We start from the raw sequence: 21,013 nt of genomic DNA, 5'->3' as shown, positions 1-21,013 counted from the left end.
GTGCATCTGGAAGTGCATGCCAGCCTCTGTGAGCTGCATGCTCTCCATCATGTCACTCCCTACCTTTAATTTGCACTTCTGCAGATGATTTGTCCTTGTCCTCTCCATCCTCAGCTCCTGCAAAGCCCTGTGATGCAACCGTCCCTTCTTCTGAGGTAGGGAGTTGTGAGAAGGGTATAGATGAAAAGGATATACATGCAACTGTATCTCCTTATTTTAAATAATTTTAAGACCTTAGTCAAGGTAGGAACAAACTTCAGGTGTTTATTTCCTCCCCTTTTAATGTAGCTTCAGTTCAACCATCTTACTCTATTGCAGTGAAATACAGTAATTTCATTCTTTTCAGCATCACCTGGGCATCTGGGCTAGCTGTGTGCAGACTTTCAAAAGCACTCACTCTTGTTAGTGAGAAATGTCACAGTAAATTCAAGTGGATGGCTGTTCATACATATATATCGAAGGCCACAGGTGACTCCATCCTTCATTATGGGACTGCGCTTAAAATACTATACTAAAATAAGCATATGTGTGGATGCATGTGTACACCAATAAAAAATGGTAGTCACGCCATAAGCGTTCAGCTTGCCATAGTCTACTGTGGAATATTTGGCCAAGACTGTAGATTTCTCTAGCTTTGTGTTAGTGAGACTGAAGGTTCTTGGTGACATCAGTGTGCACATAGATGAATATCCTTTTGTCAGGTCATCAACTTGTGAGAATTTAGAACTGTTACAAGCTGTGTTCTAGAAGAGAGGGTGATAGGACCTTTCATAAGAGGAAATGCTTCTGAATTGCTTAATTGCCATTTTAGATAGCTTCAGGCACTGAACTAAAAATATTTTTATTATTCTAATGTTGATTTTCACTAGACGTTGCAAATAACAAGTTGTCTGTATGTTTCAGTTCACCTGACTTGAATTGAGGAATGCTCTGTTGCTTGGAAGGTATTCTTGACTAGCCCACACCCTCAGTAAGTGTAGAGTGACAACTTTTTGCCTAATTCTATGACTATTCCTTACCTGCTCTTTTTTCCTCCTACTCAAAGTGGTAGGGAAACCACTGAGAAGTTTATAAATGAGATACTGAACTAGATGCCGTCACTGTGCTGACAACACACAACTTGCCATTTTGCATGTCTCCTTTTCTATGATTCCCATTGCTTCAGTAGAAAAGGTAATTCAATGTCTGCCAGAGATGGAGGCTTGGACAAGAGCTATCAGGTCCGCTAACATTTGCAGTAGCAGAGTGGAGAAAAAGGAGAAAAAGTGGTTCAGTGTCAGCACCTTTGATTAATGAGTTTGACAACCATTTGTGACACAGATTTCAGGCATGCAGTCTAGTTGTGCAGATAGATACGTATGTATCAGTAGCAAATAAAGATGTATCTTCAACTACATTTAGGCAAATTTTATCACCTTTTGTCAGCAAACCCTTCTCCAGTTGTGCACGTCACTGCTGTGTCTCAGTTACATTTTTGCAGTACAGTCTGCAGTCAGCAGAAGCTAGTCCAGATTCTTTCATGAACGGAGATTCATCTTAACTGAATATCATATGTGTGTTCAAGAGCTGTGCCAAATTGTAGCATGCAACTTAAAATATTGAACTACAGCAAAACAAATGTCACGTTCCACAAGCTTTCAGATACTACAAGTCACTTTCATGCCCTTTACATATGGTGTTTATTAGCAGAGTAAATTTGAAAAAAATTTAATCTAGATCTTACTGGGTTTTCAGAACAAAATAAATCCACACTTTTTAATCTCATAATTTTCTCTGAAAATAGCAAAATATAGGAACAATTACAAATATGAATGTATGGAGTGAACGAAACTACAGATATAATAATTATAATGAACAAATGCTGTTTTGAAGGATCCAAGAAATAGTATTTGAAAATTAAAAATTCAGAAATCGCAGAAAACTTGCATGTTGAGAGGACAGATATTTTTATTAAATGCCATAATATGCCTTAATTAAATTTAAACAAATGTAATTTATTCAAACATATTGTTAATTGTTTTGCTTTAAGAGACTCCTTGAAATTCTGTGGCAAATAATATCTTTTAAACATAGGCTTCAAATTATGCTTTTTAGTATGTTATGCATGTCTTCCAAAATGATGAGAGAGCCTGTTGTTTTAGTGGAAGAAAGCAAAACTCTACTGACAGGGAGTTCTTGTTACAATAGGATTGAATTTGACCAATCTATTTTACAGTGTGAAGTGTGACTGTAGAAATAGACTGCTTACTCAGTGGATCTGCTTCTTGTGTATCATCCGTGTCATATCTACACTATTGATTAACAAGATCTGTTTGATATAATCCTTATTCGTTAAACCTGAAGGAAAAAAGTGTCCATGAGAGATAGTGGTATATTTTTCCCAATTTTGTTGTCATTGTCAACAGAGCTGTTAAATGAGTTTAATTTGTAAAAGCTGCTTGCTTCTTCAGGAAATAAACCAACAGCATAGTTTCATATATTTCAACAATCACAAGCCACTACTTTAAGATTAAAAATACCCTCAAACTTTTATGCAAACAATTACATTTGCTATCTTCATCCTTTTATTTAGGAAAATTTAACTATGTAAATTTCAAGTGATGATTTTTCTTAAAGCACATTCGTAAAGTTAGAAACTTGCACAGCAATGTGTTACAGCTGTTAATCTTAACTGGGATATTTAAAAATGAAGCTAATAATGATGAATTGTCAGCATTACACATGTGTGCATGTGAAAAGAGATATCAAGCAGCTTTGAAAATGAGTTGTTGCAGCTTCAGTTGTTTGGTCATTTTCACAATAAAAAATATGACAATAGTGTTAAGTTCAATAAGTAGACTATGATCACTCAGAATTATTAAAATGAAAAGAGCTATAGACATTACACAGTGAAGAAATCTGACATCTTTCTTTTTGTCATGGAATGATACACTAAAAATTAAAAATGCCCTAAATAATTTGGCTGGTGTGCCAAATAATTTGATATACTTTAACCTAACATTATGATTTAAATGGGAAAAATACAAAACAAATGCAGAGGTAAAATTAGAATTTTTGTGAAGAGAAAGAAATAAGAATATCTCATCTTTCTCTAAGAAATTATTTTAGTCCTTAACACATATAAGAGTTATGACTGTTAGATACACCTTTAAAAAATGTTTTGTAGAATTACACATTAATTCAGCTTAGTCATGTTCCTTTTGAGCAACAGTAAAGCTATTTTTAACCTTGGCTGCACCATTTCCCTACATGAGCAAACAATATTATATTCTATATTTTCAGCTCTGATCAAATGCTAATTATCAAAAAATATCCTGGCCTCTTTTTTTTTTAAAAAGAAAAACCAACAACCCCCCATGATTTAAAATGAACAAATCTTGCTCCACCTTGTAAGATAAGAGGTGTTCAATGAAAAAAGTTGTCAAGAAAAGTCTCAAATTATACTTCCTCTACTTATCTTCAAAATATTTTCTGATTTTATTTTATTCCATCATCTTCTCTCCTTCCAGGTGCATCACAGTTTCTAGGGTTTTCCCTCAAAAGACTTTTCAGCCCTATAATTAGCCCAGGCATAATGAACGTGGAAGTACTGTTTCTGGTACACAAACTAAGTTAGTAACAGCTACTTTAGGTATTGCAGCATCATGCTGCATCATAGTACCTTGTGGACACACTTGCAAAAGTGCACTTTCTTCCAAAAGTGCTGAGCACCAGTAACTTGCAAGGTGCTAAGCACCCTGCCCCTGATTGCTCATGTTGGGGTGTGAATACACTCATTGTCTCCCTGCGTGTCCAAATAAGAATAAATCAGAAATCTGAGCACAACAATTTGACCACAGCATCTTTGTTATTATGAAGTTCAGAAATTTACTTAGAATATTTATCATACAGCTGTCTTTGCACACTGATGTGATCAGCATGTCTGATTGTGCCTTTCAGTCTTGGAGATTGAAAATGGTATTTTGATGTAATGTTGAAATGAAAACCACAAAAATATATTTTCACAATGCGTGTATGCATATGTTATTGATAAAATTACATTGATGACAAGAAATCTGCAGTGATAATTGTGGTTAGAAAGCAGAATTTTGCTTTAGAGACTGTCTCATTTTTCTCTGATGAATGCAGCACAGAAAATTATCCATACCTTTTATTTTTACAAAATTATTTCAGCTTTGGTCAGTTAAACCAGTCAATTTCCTCCAGTAAGTTTTTCTGGTGAGCAGACGAGCAATATTAACAGCTTAAAAGTAATCTGAACTTAAACTCTTGCATTTTTATAGAAGGAACTGGGTATATTTGGGTTTTGAAATGTACCTATGCTGCAAAAAGGTTTACTTTTTATCACAGTAAGGTAGAAGCTTTTTAGGACCCCTGAACTGAGAACCTGAGGTTCAAAGTTTTGTGAATAAGAAGCATAAGCAATATGAAATAGTGACAATATGTACAAACAATTGTTTTTTTTCAATTTGTAATCTAAACCATTTTAAGATACCGCTTTTCCAAAAAAGGTTGCACTGCTCTATTTTTTTCCACAACCCAGTATCTAAGCAAAGTATTTAGTATAACATTGACTGTTCTCAATAGCTTTTTCTGGGCAGTAACCATGAAACAGATTTATCAATAGAAGAAGTTTAGTAGACTTTTAACACCTTATGGTATCTAGCAACTTGATCCAACAAATGCAAGACTGAAGATAATAAATTCCTTGTGGAATGTAGAAGAGGGTGTAGTCAAACTGATATTGACAATATAAAGTGAATTACAGCCCAAGTCCTTATGCTCTATCAAACTGAGAAATCAACTTGCATAGACAACAGAAGAGAATAAGAATGTTGAAGATGTAATCACAATAATAAGGAGAACTAGACAGAACAATGGGAGAAATGTGATGCTATTTAACTATACTTTCAAAAGATACAAAGATGATCAGATAGCTCCTCTTTAATATCTTTGTCTTTATTCTGAGTTAGAAGATCATGGTTAATGTGAGATGTGATTTCTCCCATTTCTCCCATATGTTCCTAGACCAAAAATAATTTCCCCTCTTCATATAGATTTTTCCAAATAAGGAATGAAGAAACTGTAAATTAACTTCTCATTACTACAGAACAAATGCATACTTCCAGTATGCTGATTTGGGGGAAGAGGAAGAATGAGGAGATAGCTCTTTGGAAAACTCTGTTGAAATGTGTCTTCTAGAAATTTCCCACTTAATTACAGGTTTTTGTTTTAAAAAAACAGCATTTAATTATTTGTCCTTATACAAGTGAAAGAAAAAAAACCAACTACAAAAAAACCCCCAAACAAATACCAAAAAACCCTGGCCAAAACTTCCAACCTCAGGAGAAGCTCAATAAATTAGTTAAACTGGAATTGTATTACAATTATGAATCCTTGGTTCTGATTATAGTGTGGTAAAACAATAAGACAAGATGATCCTATCAAAAATCCCACGCTATGGGACAACCAAACTAAAACAGCAGAGGTGACCAGATAGGAAACAAAGATGAGAATGTTAGGCTAGAACTGAGCTACAGAGTCTGTTATAAAGAGATCGACAACAGAAAGCTAAATAGTTCCCTTGGCATGTGCTGTTATCCAGACCTGTGGATCTCAATAAATGATCTTTGGGAATGGCAGATTCTACCTTCTCTTTCTGTTTTGATGATTTCTTCAGCACCAGTTCTACTTTAATGTACAGGAAATACAACATCTGTTACAAGTTGTAACATCTGTTGCCAGCTATCGAAGGCAAATAGAATGGGCTAGATGCATCAAATGGGCTACAATGACAGCATTTATGGGTCTCCAACACAAATATATACAAATAAAATCAACACCAAACATAGATGTATACACACACTGAAACATTAACCTCTACTGTTCTCTGAAAAGACGATGACACACGGATGGAAATTTTTCAGATGGCCATGCTGTAGCTTTATGGAAACCAAATTCCAAAGTAGTCTATTCAGGAAATTATGTATGTGCATATGCATATATACATTTAAATTTAAAGACACAAGACATTATGAGAGCATTGGCTTTCAGAAAGTACTAGTGGTGGGGTTTTTCCTTTCACATACAGAAATTGCTATAAATTTCTGTAAACAAAGTTTATATTCAAATAGTTAAATATATTTTTGTCTTCTTAACTCAAATGTTTTGACCTTTACAAACAGCCTATTTTTATGACATTCTGCTTTGATATTCTCCTTGAGTTCAAAACCAGCATATGCTTCCCCATTGTTTTATAACAAATCTTCTGCAGAACAAATAAGTGCTACGTTCATAGCAGGCATGGAGGTTAAAAGCAAGTTCCTGACCTTAAAAGTCAGTAAACAGAATTATCTATTATAGTCCTTTTATTTTTGTCATCTTTCCTTACGTGACCAAAAATCATCTACTGTCTCAACACCTTTAGCCCTTTTTGTTGATGCTGCTACTTTTCCTGGTGTCTTCATCTTGTTTATTGTGAAATCCTTGAATTTTTTAGTATCAACAAATCTGTACTTTTCAAGGTTTTCAACGGTAAATTTTCCAATATGTATTTTCATTTCCCATATGTAAGGTTTGCTGTTCTTGTTCCTGCATCTTTTACATAATCATTTCTGGTTTACCTACTTCCTTGAAATGTATGGAAGATGTTGTATGAACTTACTTATGGCTTTTCTCTGAATTCACTATGTTTTCAGTCCATGGTTTTGAGAATTAACTGTTCTCCAATTACAAACTGCTGCTAAGTAAAGCTGAATTTGAAATGTGTACGGTGTGCTGTCTCATTGATTTATTCCATGGCTTCCCAAATACAACAATTTTTGTAGGAGTTTTTTTTTAGGTGCCTTTTCAATCATATGATAGTTCAATTTTCATTTTTAAAAGTTCTTATCTTCCTGGATGCAGAATAAAACTTGAAGCCCTATATGCTGTAAAATTGAATGTAAATAAAAAAAGAACATTACTTCTTATTTGCATCAATGTTTTGGTTTCTTAACAATTTGGGCTTTCAGTATGATTTCAGGTTTTGACTGATGTTTCTTCATCTTTGTGAGTTTATGTCTTTTGTTTGGTATTGATGTCTCACCTCTTATAAATGATGATTTAATTGATATATGGATATGCATATCTAGCTTGATAACAGAAGAAAACTTATAAACCCTGAAAATGGAAAAAAACATGAGAAGACTGCTGCTTATGATACTGGAGGCTGCCATTAAGGACTGAGCTTCCCAGACATGCTGGATGGCCTGCTTGAATATTCTGTCCTTATACATACCTAGCTTGAAATGGATAGAGAATAAAAAAATAACTCTCAAGCACATTGTATTCCATCACGTACTGGATGCTACATATAAATACATATAAAATGAAAAGCAAATAGCAAGATTCATATCTTCAGCTAGGAAAAGCTGAGAAACTGAAGGGATAATTTAGATACCCAAATGCTGATCTACTATGAAAATGTATGCAGTTCCCTAAGTTGCTGTTGTATGACTCCAGGAATGCTTAGAAACATCTCCTTTTTGTATGGATAAAATAGAACACATGGCTTATGCATCAATATTAACAATACCTGAGCATCCACAAGCTGAAATAGAGAAGAGTTTCTGTTTTTTATTTCACGCATGTAACTTTGTTTCTTTATTTGGGGGTGGGGGGACATGTGCTATTAACTGACTTTAATAAGAAAACAATTACCACTATTGCCAAAGAGGATCTAGCAAATGCTTTGCTGTACCCTGAGAATATGGAGTTTGTTTATTCATAGTTACAGCTACAGAATCTAAAGGCCACATACAAGTGAAATGAGGTGAAAGAATCCATGTGGATGACAGAAGAAAAATGCTCTCAAAGCATATACATAATTTCCACATTTCTTTAAACTAGAATAGAAACCTGACCATTTTACTTGTTCTAGACTATTTCTCATTTTCAAGCAGTAGCTCAACTAGAAGCTAAATAGGTGAGTGCACATCTGGCCTGTTGTTATAGATGCTTGACTGATTGCGATTTAATGATCATGAATTTGCTTTCTTTGATTTGAAATATAAGTTTAGACATGCAAGCACGAGTCCACGTTTACCTTATCCAATGCAATGTGATCATTATTAAAGTACTTGGTAAAAACTGATGGCAAATCAGATTCTAGTCCATACTTAGCATTTTGCGGAATGGCACTTTCAAAGCATGTTTTGTCTTCTCTTGACATTTGTTCAACAGAAACTTAAAATAAGAGTGCTAGGGTCATCTCTACTTGTGGATAAATAAGCGGACAAATGAAATAAATTAACCCTTAAAGCTTCAGAATATGTGGGACTGCACAGCTTCAGTACACCAGGGCTTAATATCTCCAGGCTACAGCAAGGCTCAAATTCTGGAGGGGTCTTTCCTGCAGTGTTAGTGTGGTTAGTGTTGAGTTGATTATAAGTATCCATATAAAGAATTATGTTAATGTTAGCTTTTGGCATGTTACATTTTAGTTGGCTACAAAAGACAACGTGGGGCCTCTCAGGGTCATGCTTCACAGAAAGGAACCTGGATGTCCAACATAAAGATCCTATCTTTACTGGCTTGGAACAAGAGATAATAAAATAGAGTTCTTGCAAGCACCATCAGAGATAAAGGTGAAGTCTAAAAATGTATCTTCATTTTGCTGCCAGACGTGCTCCTGTAGCTGAAATGCTGAAGTCTGAAAACACTGAAGTTCAGAGGAAATCATTTAGTCACCTGTCCTGTCTACCACCGCTTTAGACTGACAAAGTGTCTCCACAGCTACATTGCAGAAGAATACTTACATGGATGGCACTACCTTTAACAGAAATCATTGCAAGCATGATTTCTGTCATTCAATATGGTTGCTGGTTCCTGCCTGTTGCTAAAGCTACATTATTACACCACTAGTCAGTGGTCAGAGACTAGACAGAGTGAGAGATTTGGGTTCTTAAGTCTAGTAAGAATCTAATCCTCAGCTTTCTGGAGATAAAAAGAAAAAAGTATAAAAAAGAAAGGAACTACCACATAAGTGAATAGTGCTGGTATGACATACCTCCATGTCTATTGTCAAAATGTTGCTTCAGTGTACAAGATAGTTTAGCTCATTCATAGGAGCATAGGTCCTTCTGATTGACACCAAGGGAGCCTAGCTTAGTACATTCAATACCATTTCACACATTTAATAGTTAGATATGAAGTCATTAAGTTTTGCCACATAAAGTTACTTTTTCAATGTGGAACTTGAATACGCAATGAATTTTATACTGCCCATTTTTTATCCTGCTGCACAAACTGGGAAGTACTATAGTCTGTTTTTTACAGAATGATTCCTTTTGTTGCCGTTAATACATCCCCAATTTTTGGTAAATTCAAGTATTTTTTCTCTTGATTTTTTTTTTTTTTTCTCTTGATCTTTTGCCACCCTATGCAGAATTTATCTTAAGTTTTCTCTATAATCTAGAGATAGGGTTTATCTCTACCTCCTAATATTCTTGTGAAGTTCATTAGCTGTATATATGCCAGATTTGTGGGTTTTTAATAAAGACTATCTGCTCATGTTCATACTGCAAACTAGATGAGAAAAACCCAAACAAACAAAAAAACCCAAAGCCCCAACCACCTGTTAAATATTTCCTGCACCAAAATATATCAAGAGTTAATGTGAAATCCAATCCATTTCCTCATCAGTCACTAAGTGAGAAACAATTCCAGTACTTAGTTACTATCAGGTGCTCAGCCAATATAAGTCAAGACCTTTGCTGGCCACAGGTGAAGTCAGCTCCAACACTGTTGCTGGGATTCACCTTATTAAATACATCTATGTAAACTGTAGGTATCTACACTTGCTCTAGACATCTAGGTTGCCTTTTTATGCAGTAGAGAAGAACAGTTTCTTCTAGAGTGAACTTTTTACATGCTGAAGTCCATTAAAAAATCCTAAAAGTGCCTTTGCCTTTCTTGTACTTATAAAGGAAGTCTACTCTGATTAGCCTAAGTTTAGGTATTGCAGATACCTAAAACTGCATGAGATATATTTACTGCATACTGGCAAAATGTTTTGTCCTGTTTTCCACTCAAAATAGCATGTGTTCATATAGCTGCATATCAGCAACCAAGATCTAATCTAAAAAAGTAGCTTTCAGCCCTGCAAGCCACAAGTACCTTTGAACACACTTTGTTCCCAAAAGGTGAACGCTGTGTGTAGGCATTCACAATAAGTGATACATCGTGGATCTTCAAACTCCTTCCAGACACCTGTTGAACAACACTCTTTTATGACTTGGCATATAATATACTATATTTAATCTGAACCCTGACTAAATATGATACAGCTTCCAAGTTCCTTAGTGTCTACATTCCCATTTCACTCCATCTTTCTTCAGGTTTTTTGTCTCTAGAGTTTGAACCAACAGTACTGTTAGTTTGAAGCAACAGGATCATTGCTGCTACATCAGTGTACTTAATGTCTGCATATAGAAGAATTTCGAAGAGCTTCAAATTGAAGTGAGAAAACCACACAGTTTTAAAAGTTTAAAAGGGAATATTGAATCATGTCCAAGTATACCACTGCAGATTCAGTCTAGGACTATACAGACAGAATGCTTCTGTAGAAAGAATATAAAGAGGTTCAAGGTATGTTACCAGAAAGGAGTAGAGGCAGAAATAATGACCTTCTGGTGCCCTACCATTGTTAGTTTTATGATCAGTTGTGGAGAACATTGAGGTGAGCAGATCGCTCCACTTAAAGCAAGGGAATATGTAGCTTTGTAACTTGAATGATTGTGAAGATGTGGTATGACATAACTTGTTAGAAATTTTTCAGGCTGAAAAATATGGCAGGGGCTTGGAACCTCATTCTCATAAAAAGAAGGGATTTTCTTTAAAATTATTGTGGACAGCATTACACAAGATATGGCATGTTACTAACTTGCAATCTTTACATCAGATGGGGGTAGCTGCGGTACTGAGAAGCTTGTCCTTTCTCCACTTCCTTTAATTTCTTTCAGCTGTGCTGTTCAGTCTAGAGAAAGAAAAATGTAGTTCAAGATTATTATGAAACTAAAGAGAAAAATAATGCTTTAATGGAAAGAACAACAATATTTATATAGAACAACAATAATATATAAATATTTAAAAGTATATGGCTATGTCCTTAGGAAACAATAAATTACAAGAAAAGTGTGATTAAATACACTCAGTATTATCTCAGGCTCCTTGAATAATGTAACAGCCTCTTGCCAGTGTAGCAGTTGCTCTGTCATTATTCTCACTCTAGCCGTTTTCTGGACAGTGATAAAATACGCTTTCTTAACTCAGTAAGAGATCCATGAATTCTGAAATTATTTGATAAAGCAAGCTTCCTTTTGCTGTCACTCTAACTTGAAATACCTTCCTGTTACATTTTTTCCCAAGACTCATATAAGATGTCTGGAATAATTAGCCTTTCCTCCACTGGTTCTTGAAGGAGAACATTGTTTTAAGGTTGCAGATGCCACTAGAAATATAAGCTAGTTCCCTTTATAGCCAGTGATGCATGGTCTTTCAAATGGATGACTCCTGTCTTCTAAGACAGCCAGGATAACTGGCATGCAGCACCCTTAGATGTTCCTGTTTCTCTACACAGACAAGCCTGGATGACTAGTATAGGCCAGCTACAGGTTTAGACTGCTACAGTTGGACTGTGTTAATTCCATTCTCAGGAATTAGACTCCTATTTATTACACTTCCCAAACCCTTTTCCCTCCAGAAATATTTCGATTAGATAGAAGACAAAAACGAATTTCATGTGTCTTCATATTGTATTTCTGGAGAATGACAACAAAATTTTTTTGTTCCAAAGTATCTACCATTGGTATGACTGTGCCACTTGGGACTGGTTTGACATTGTGAGGAACATCAAGCCAAGGTTTGGCCACTGGATAATCACTCCAGCAATTGCATCATGGATCTGAAGCAGAGCAACGAAAGAGGATGGATGACTTGACAGTGCTGCCAGCAGTCAGACATGCCAATGAGATAGGAGGCGTGAAGGAAAGAATGAAATGAAGAGTGGAAGGCAAAGAGATTGAGGAGAATCACAAAAAGACCATAAAATGCTGCTTCCAGAAGACCTCTAACATGATTATGAAATGAATGGGTAAGACGTGTTCTTTTTCACAGGACATGCTTAAAGAGAGTATGCAGATAGAAAAGGGAAACCTCAGTAATACATCTGTGGTTTTGTTTCTGCATAATCAGGGACTACAAAATATGCAAGCAATATTTTGGAAAGGGAGAACTAGCAAATGAACCACAAACCAACAAACCATTAGCAATACAGACTTCATTCTATCTTTATTCAAGGCTCTGAAATAAGAGCAGATGCAGTATAATAATGCTTATAACAGCCCCTAGTTACAAGGTTTTATCCTGTACCTGATGCTTACATATAACTGACAAGAGTTTAGTGCAACTGTATACCCACTTTTCTACATGAACTGAATTTAAATGGAAGTGAAGAGAAAGGAGATTTTATTTCCTTAGTAAGTAAAAAATATTAGAGTTGAATACAAAGATAGAGGACTCAATGTACCATACAACGGTCCAAATTTGCTATGCCACCTGATTATTCATCCTGATTATAGTCTCCCGGCAGCTTGCACATGTGACTTAAAATAGCATCTCTAATGTCTCTGTAGTAACAGACCATGTCAGGAAGAAATTCATTTGGTTGGTAGTATGTAAGCGACACTTTTGTAGCCCATAATTCATAACATCCTAAATTTAGGAAGGTGATCCAGCCTCCCTAAAGATCATAAGCATCCTGATGTATTCACCATGACCCAATCAAATGAAAGACAGCAATGATGCTACAGTTCAGATGAGTCAATTAGAAATGCCATCTTGCTAGAGGGCACCTTTCATCACAATCTGCATTGCCCAGAAAGCAGTTCAATTAGACAGATAATGCAGTCCAAACAGAAAATTTCCCAGCTTTCCAGTATAAAGACCAAGTTTGAAATTGGTGTGCATCTTATTTTAGATTTGATTATAACATGGTTTTCTGCTGAAAGGCATAAAATTTTGTTTGAAAGAAATATTTCAATGATTCGTATTAATTTCTTCCAGACATAAAAGCCAGCATAGAATAAACCATGAAACTGAAGTTAGGAGAATTTAAAATTAATTGTTTTAGACAGAAGTTTTATAGGAAGGAATGGAAGCAAAAAAATTCTTTTCCGATCTGTTTATGTTAAGGCATTGTTGCTTGCAGCTGGTTACAACATTTTCAGACTTTGGTCTTATGGGATGGTATAAATGACACTAGCTGAAGTTGAAAGGTCTCAAAGAGTCAGTAACCTCACAGCATGATAAGCTGAGAGAAAAGCACATTTCAGGGCTTTTGTGTGTTTTGTGATATGCAAAACAACTATACTTATGAAGCTTTCATTTTGCTGTAATTCTTGGAAAAATTTTGCTGCTGTTTGAGTCTATTATCACCCTGTTGGGCTCTCACTTGTAACAGTTTGCAAACACTCAGCTTAAGTGAATATATATAGAAAACCTTCAGAACGACCCATCCTGTGACTCTACAGGTGGAGGTGGATGATGATAACTTTTGGAAATGTTTATTATATAATGCCTGATACATTTTTGTATGTTTATCATGCTTTACTGTTCCAATATTTTTTTTTCTTCAATTCTTTCAAAATAAACACAGTTTATAAAAATACTGGTATAAGTAAGTGAGCATGACACATGATAATTATCTGGACAACTGTGCATGCAGTCTCATAAAAGGTGGAGGCATCATGAAAGAACACTTATTTCTTCACAAATACCTGAAACCGGCTATCAGTAAAGAGGAAATGCCAGAAAGAAAGTCATCATTCCCAACAAAAGGCCATAGATTCTCGACTACTGTCACTTTAATAGTTACATCTATAACACTTTTTAAAGTTTCCAAAATGAACAAGGGTACTTATTTTATCACAATAAAACAGTTGCAATACTTAGCAGGACATTACATCACTATTGCCTTTACAGATTATTAGTAAAAAGTTTTCATATGATCCCCTAAGAAACAAGACTCCCTGTGTGGGTATGGTAATGTGTATGCTACTAACTTAATTTCAGTCACTTACTGCTGAATGTCAGTCACATTTGACAGAGAGCTGCAAGTACCAAAAATATTTAAGTTCTTATGGCTTTCAGAGCAATAGGTACTTGTGAAGAGAAGACCATATTAATCTAAACAGAAGAAAGGCCGCAGCATGAACTCAGCCCATCATAAAGGCCAGGGAATGCAGAGGGGAAAGAGATGTATGATTAGAGATGTGTGTGTACCACTGGGAAAAAAACAAACCAAACCAAACCAACCAGCCAGCTTTGGGAAGGGCTCTTAATTCACTGCCAGCTACAAACTTGTCAGTAAAAGAATTAAATTTACCTGACTTAGACAACTTCTTTCCACCTGCAGCTTAGATAAGAGTTATACCTCACCAGCACTGGCCATCTGAGAGTTAGTTATTTACCCAAACTAGTCATATAGGTTATGTCTGTAGTGCTGAATGACACAGAGCTCTGGACAAGCCCCCAGCCCTGAATGTGAGTAGCACTGAATAGCCATGACTAATAGCACTGTTGGCTCTCCAGAAAACTTAGGTACTTGTTTGACAAGGACTGCTTCTACAAACATGATACTTGGGTGTGAGTTATTTAATAAAGATGGATGGAGTTCTGCTTCAGATTTTAATTGATTCTGGTGCTCACTGAACAACTTTAATATCATTAATTGCATCCACATCTTACACAGTGGATTTGGCTGGGAGAAAACAAGTTGTAACAATCCAAGGCACTTCCAGGAACACAGTAAATAATTAAGTAGTGTGAGTAAGTAGGTATCCAGTGTTTGAGCTCATTCCCTGAGCTTTTATTTCACAGTACAGTATCTATAGTCAGTGGAGCTAACGGACATCTCCAGAGGATGAGATGAATTATCCCAGGAAAGACTTACCTCTGCTGTTGATCATAGTTGAAATGTAAGCAATACGCTTAGACTAGACAATCAGCTTTTAAACAGTTTAAATTAGGTGTGATTAATCCCATCCTGTAAGCTACTGAACTGCTCTCAGGGCACCTGAGTTCCTTGTACAGTCAATGAGGAAGGCTAGGTTTTTTTGAAGATACCATAAGGAAATCCAATTAGCTTAACTTTTCTCATTAAACTGACGGAGGCAGAATCACCCTCTTGAGACTTTTATGTGAAACAAACCCTTATTGTTGACTATCCAGGAAACCTAAGCACTTGTTTTAGAAAGATTGCTTCAACAAACTCAGGGCATTTTGTGTAAGGTGTCTAATAAAGTTGAACAGATTTCTGTTTCAGATTTCATTAGTTCTGGTGTTCAGTGAAGAACCTTAACATCGTTAGAACTATTAAAGTTTAATATGTAGTATTAAAATTAATGTTTATACTGTCATTTTTTACCATCTGTTACCACAATGGCAGAAGATCAAAAAATGACAAAAGGCATGTAGGAAGAAACAAAACATTCTAAAACTTCCAATTTTTCACCCATATCATTAACATAATTTGTATTATTAACATTAATGACTTGTCTAAATTGAGGAATCTAGGAACATTTCCCAACTAGTGGATCCAGGTGTATAATCCAGCTGCTTCCCAATTGGATGACAGCAGTTATAGGCCTTTGGATAAGTAGAGAAGAAACTGTGCTATATTCAATAAGGCCCCTTGCTTGGCACACCTTCATAATTTATTCTGTGGAGGTTTCAACAAAAGTTTAAGAATGTCAGGCTGTGTGTGTGTATGTATATACACACAGCTACAGCTACAGCTACATATCACGTATAAAGATATATGTAAAAATACTTATTTTGGTACATTCATAAAACACTATAGGAGTTTTGAAACCATCTTAACTAGAAGGTCATTTAAGCTAGAAGCAACATGTAAACCAATAATACAGTAGGAATCACACAACCTCCCTGGAAGTAAGATGAGGTCTACTTGATGAATTTGCTCTGAACTGCAGGATAAGTCAGGGTAAGAATAATAGCAGATGAGAAAAAAAAAAAAAAAAAGAAAGAGAGGATACATTTGTACCAAAGGGAAACAAAGTTGCTCAAGGCTGTAGCACTGTGGAGGCTTGGGAGAAATGGCAATATTTTCCTGTCCCTGGGGAAGCTTGAAACTGATTCCAAAAAGGCAATACTCTAGGATGGGCTGTAGCTGAATTGTTTCCTTAGTTTTTATGGCTAACACGCACATTAGGAAATCCTTATGGCCAACCATGAGAAGACTTCAAAAAGTTATTTTAAGGTATAGTTTCAATTTGCCTTTTTTTAAAAAAAAAAAAAAAATTAATGGCTTTTTTAACTTTGTTTCAAATTCTTTCATTCAGTAGTTTATCCTTCTCCTTTGCTAGGACTAACTTGTTTCCTCCTTTAGGCTTGTCTGCAACTTCAAGCAGAATTGCAGAAAAACAAGCCACAAGCACTCCTATTAAAGTGATGCTCTTTCTTTTGGTTATCCTCCGGCTACCAATCATCTAGGGCAAACCCTGAGGCTACATCTATCTGAATAAACAAAAAGGACAAGGCAATGCCAATGGCAAACACACTCATAAAGCTAAAACCATTTCTCATTCCCACACAGGGTGGCCTCTTGCTTACTGCCTAGCAAAGAGCAGTCTCTGCCCAGTGGTATTCCCTAGACAGCACCTAGATATTGTCTGATAGAGCCTTAGTTAACAAGGACCAAAAGCATAGGAGTTTATATGCTAGGAAAACACGTTGCACAGGAGTTTGCGTGCCAGTAGCACTTGAGCAAGTGCTATATGGCCTCACCCTCCCTGTTAATTAGTACAGACATAGCAGCAAGGTCCAGGCATGATTCAGGGGACAGTATTTTTTTAACACTTCTGGTTCCTTAATCTCCATAAGTTATTACAGCTTTTGTATCTATTGTGTAATAGAAATCCATACTAGTAGCTAAGTAGAGCTAAAAGAAAAATATCAATACCATTCACTTTTCCACAGAATATTTTAGGGTTCCTTCCAAGGCTGCTTTTCCCCTCCATCTCCTTCTTCCAAAGGCATACTAGGAAAAAATAAAGTGAAACAGTGATCTTTAATATAGAGAGTCACTATTTCTAATATAAAACCAAAATCAACCTCCAAAAAAGAACAGCAGTGGAGTTATGTAGAAAGTCTCACTGAAAACATACTAAAAAGACCAGATTTATTAGACCAGATTTATTAATTAGTGGTATTGAGAAAAAACCCCACACATATTAAATTACATTACATTATAGATAGCTGTATTCTTAAGATACTCAGAATAATCACTTTGATTTATGATGTACAACATATTACTTGTCTTAGCTATTGTATGTCACAAAATACCTAAAATATTTTAAAGTATTCACAAGTGGCTGCATTCATCAAATTCTATACTTTAGGAAAAAAGTAATGAAATACACAGAACAGACGTGTTTGGAAGCAGGTCTGTGTTTTCAACACTGTATGTTCAGTAGTGCAATATTTGGCTGGAAACCAAAATCAAAAGTTTTAGCTCATCACAGGTTTCTAAAGAATTTGGTTCAGATGAGCCTCTACTGTCAATGCCGTTTGAAGGCTGAGACTCTAACTTACAAATCAGGATTTAATCTTACTCAGCATTTATATAAGGTTTGAATAATATCTGGGATCTGTCTTTTACACATTGGAAAGGAACAGCTAACAAATTATTCAACCAGAATTCAGTTTTCGTTGGCAGAGTTTTGTCTGTAATGTCATATACATGATACTTTCTCTAATGAGTTCAAGCATCCTTAACAGATACATATGATATTAGGCTGTTAATTCCTCAGACAAAACTATTTACTAGTGCCACTCTAAATTTCAAGCAGTCTGAAGTGGAGTAAAACTGATCCATGGAGTTTTTGGTTTCTGGACAACCATTTGTTTAAGACAGAAATTTTAGGGTAAGTGAAGTAAGCAAAGCCAGCCAAAATGAAATGACTTTTCCAAACAGACATAGCAACAGTCACTGCACATACTTTGTCAGTTCTATAATTTTACTTTCTAAAAATAGGAAAAGTAGTAAGTTAAAGTTTTTTTTAAAGTTTCTATTGGCAATATTTTGATAAAGATGTCACTTGAAGATGACAGTGCTACTGAAAATTTTAGAGCTGCAAGGGTGGGAAATTAAAGGTTCGGCCCTGAGAAGATATATGTATTTATCTATGAAAATATTAATAATGTATTAATCGTTGTTTCAAATTGACATCTGATGGATCACTCCACATCTGCTATGACTATCTCTATAGTAGATCTCAGTCTATAATCACCTGATATTGCAGTTTTTTCCACTAGGGGAAATATTAACAGAATGGATGTATTCTAAACCAAAAACTTAAACAGCTTCTCATGCTTATTAGTGGAAGGCTGAACATGATTAGTGAGGATAAAGTTATGAGGTAAAATTCTGTAAACAGATACGTCTATCAGTTATACTGATCAGCTATACCTTAAATTACACACTGTGAGTGCTGTATGGTTTTTATATGTATGTTTTTGAGGTAGTAACATCTTCCAAGCACAGAGGAGCCCCAGGCAAATGCAGCTTTGGAACATGCTCTTGTTACACTATGTCCTTCCCAAACTCAGTATTTAGTACAACACACACTCAAATGCTAGTTCATATAGCACAGTTCCACTTACATACACAGATCTTGCTGTTCAGCTATTTCTGTATGAATTGTGGGTTTCGTGCATGCATTCATTCTCTTGAAGTGATGAAGTTTTCCATTTGATGCATACAGACATCCAAAGAAATGACTTTATAGTATCTGTAAATATTTCAGAACAACTGTTGAAAATCACAGAGGACAAAAAACAAGCTGCCAAATAAAAAAAGAAAGTCTAACATTCAGTAATCCAAAGTACTGTAGATAAAATTAATGCTGGTGTATTTTCACAGTAATTTAGGCTCCGATAGACTTAACTCAAATGATGGTGAAACTGTTACACATTAAAATACATAATCCAATAAATCTAGCTTTCTAGAAAAAACAGGCAAAATCCACTCTACTGATTATATTTAAATGCAAGGCAAAGCTCGAAAGTACAGCTGGATGACAAAGGGCAGGATGTGCTCCAGTCGTTTCTTTTGCAATCAGTGGACAGAAACAGGTGATTCTTTGGTGTAATTTATCACACATTAATAAAGAAACCTAAGATGGCCAGATTAATTGTACCCCAAAAGTTCTTCTCTCCTTTGGTTACGAGGACAGCCTAGGATGACTAGCTCAGATGCAATCATTTACACAATTGATGCCTAAAGTCTTCTGAGAGGACAATCACTATGGAATGAAGCTTTTTCAGTTGTATATACTTGAAAGTTTTAAATGTAAAAAATTTGAAACCTTTATGAAGGTTTCAAATGAAACCTGAATTTGTTAATTCAGAGATTGATTTAACATGCAAAGTAACCAATTCATGAAAGAATAGTTTGTTTTCCAGTTTTAATAAAAAAAATATTTTTTTATTTTTATTTTGAAAAAGCTTGTACTATTTTCCAGCTGTTTTCAAAGCAATGCACATAAGGTATGGAGTATAATGACGCTCTCTATTCAGCTGGGATGAAGTGGGGATATTAGCTTTGTTTTATTTACACAGTTAACACTGAAATGTTAAATATAGCTGAAATAATTTTTTTCAAATATGTCTTTTTCTAAAATTCCTTTTTAATTACCACTTGGTCCACATAATTAATAAGGACTGTTTAGTTAATTTGCATTAGCACAACTTTGGTGTCTTAATACATAATATAGTCTGTAAAATTATTTATACCATTTAAAAATTATTTATATTCTGTTTATATTCGGAAGAGATCCAACATTACACTTCTCATTAAACCTATTTCTTCCATCTTTATATGTATATATTGTATTTCAGTAAACCCATGAGGTGGTATTTGTTACATTAATTTCTTAAACTTTAAACATAAGGCCTTTGGCACATTCTGAAATATGAAGAATAACCCTTTGATTATCAGGAAGCTGCTCCAAGCTTAATGTATGACTGGATGTTGCAATTATTAAGTAACCACTGGAAATTTTCTAAAATAAAAGCACTCTGTCTACAGACTTGCCTCAAAACCACACTTTCATGTAAAAAATGTAGAATCCAACATTATCAATAGCAAAAATTGCCATTTGGTGTAACTGGGAAAGTGATCTCTGCCCAAATGTCATTAAAAGCACCCATTTAAGGCTACTTACAGGTCAACTGTGTTTAATTCCAGAAGCACTCAACTCTATTCTCCATTATAAAAGTTATGTGTTAACTTGATCATTTGTGTGTTGGTATTTCCTTACCATTTTGAAAAGCTGAAAAAAAACCCAACTATGTAAACCATTACACCTTATTTAAATTTGGTTTTGGATGCCTGTGGAAATTTTTTAACAGGTACATCTGCAGTATCAAATAGCATACCTCCCCAGTCCACTCCTGAGCTCTTATCTCTTTATCATTCACACAATATAAATGTTGGCTCATTTATAGGCTTTCTTCTAGAAAAAAAAAAACAAAACAAAACAAAACACCAAAACCACCCATTTTCTTCTGAAACAAAGCCAGATATAGGTTTGGAGATAGTTCACTCTACTGGCAGTTCTAATGTTTTTTAGGTGTAAGACTATATGGCTGTTAGCAGAAAACTTTGTAGTCTACTTGTGCATGCATGGGAATATGTATCCACACCAGAGGTTTGAGAAAACAAATCTGTACAAAGCACAAGTGGTACTGGTTATTCATTTTATCAAAACACTAGCAAAATGAGAACATTCAGTTGTTTTACGTGGAAAACATAAAAAATGTCCTTTATCCTGTAAAAAGCTTGATAACCTCTACCTGTGCTCCCTTTTTCTTGTTTAGCTTAAGCTGCTGTGTGCCTTTCTCTGTGACGTTAGAAACAGCTGGCGAAATCCCTGTGGAGGACAGTACA

The 21,013-nt window shown here is 35.3% G+C and overlaps 1 long non-coding RNA gene across 1 annotated transcript; it reads right to left on the bottom strand.

The window, feature by feature from the left end:
* Positions 1-10,539: 10,539 nt before the first annotated feature.
* LOC121082841 lies at positions 10,540-18,844 on the bottom strand. Its single transcript, XR_005826147.1, has 3 exons — positions 18,727-18,844; positions 17,024-17,101; positions 10,540-11,017 (listed from the first exon to the last, which is right to left on the bottom strand). It is a non-coding gene; the product is annotated as an uncharacterized LOC121082841 (long non-coding RNA).
* Positions 18,845-21,013: the final 2,169 nt, after the last annotated feature.

Source organism: Falco naumanni, chromosome 2, assembly GCF_017639655.2.
Source record: "Falco naumanni isolate bFalNau1 chromosome 2, bFalNau1.pat, whole genome shotgun sequence".
NCBI lineage: Eukaryota > Metazoa > Chordata > Aves > Falconiformes > Falconidae > Falco > Falco naumanni.
The sequence above is the reverse complement of the archived record's forward strand: the minus strand, read 5'-3'. Positions and strand labels throughout refer to the sequence as shown.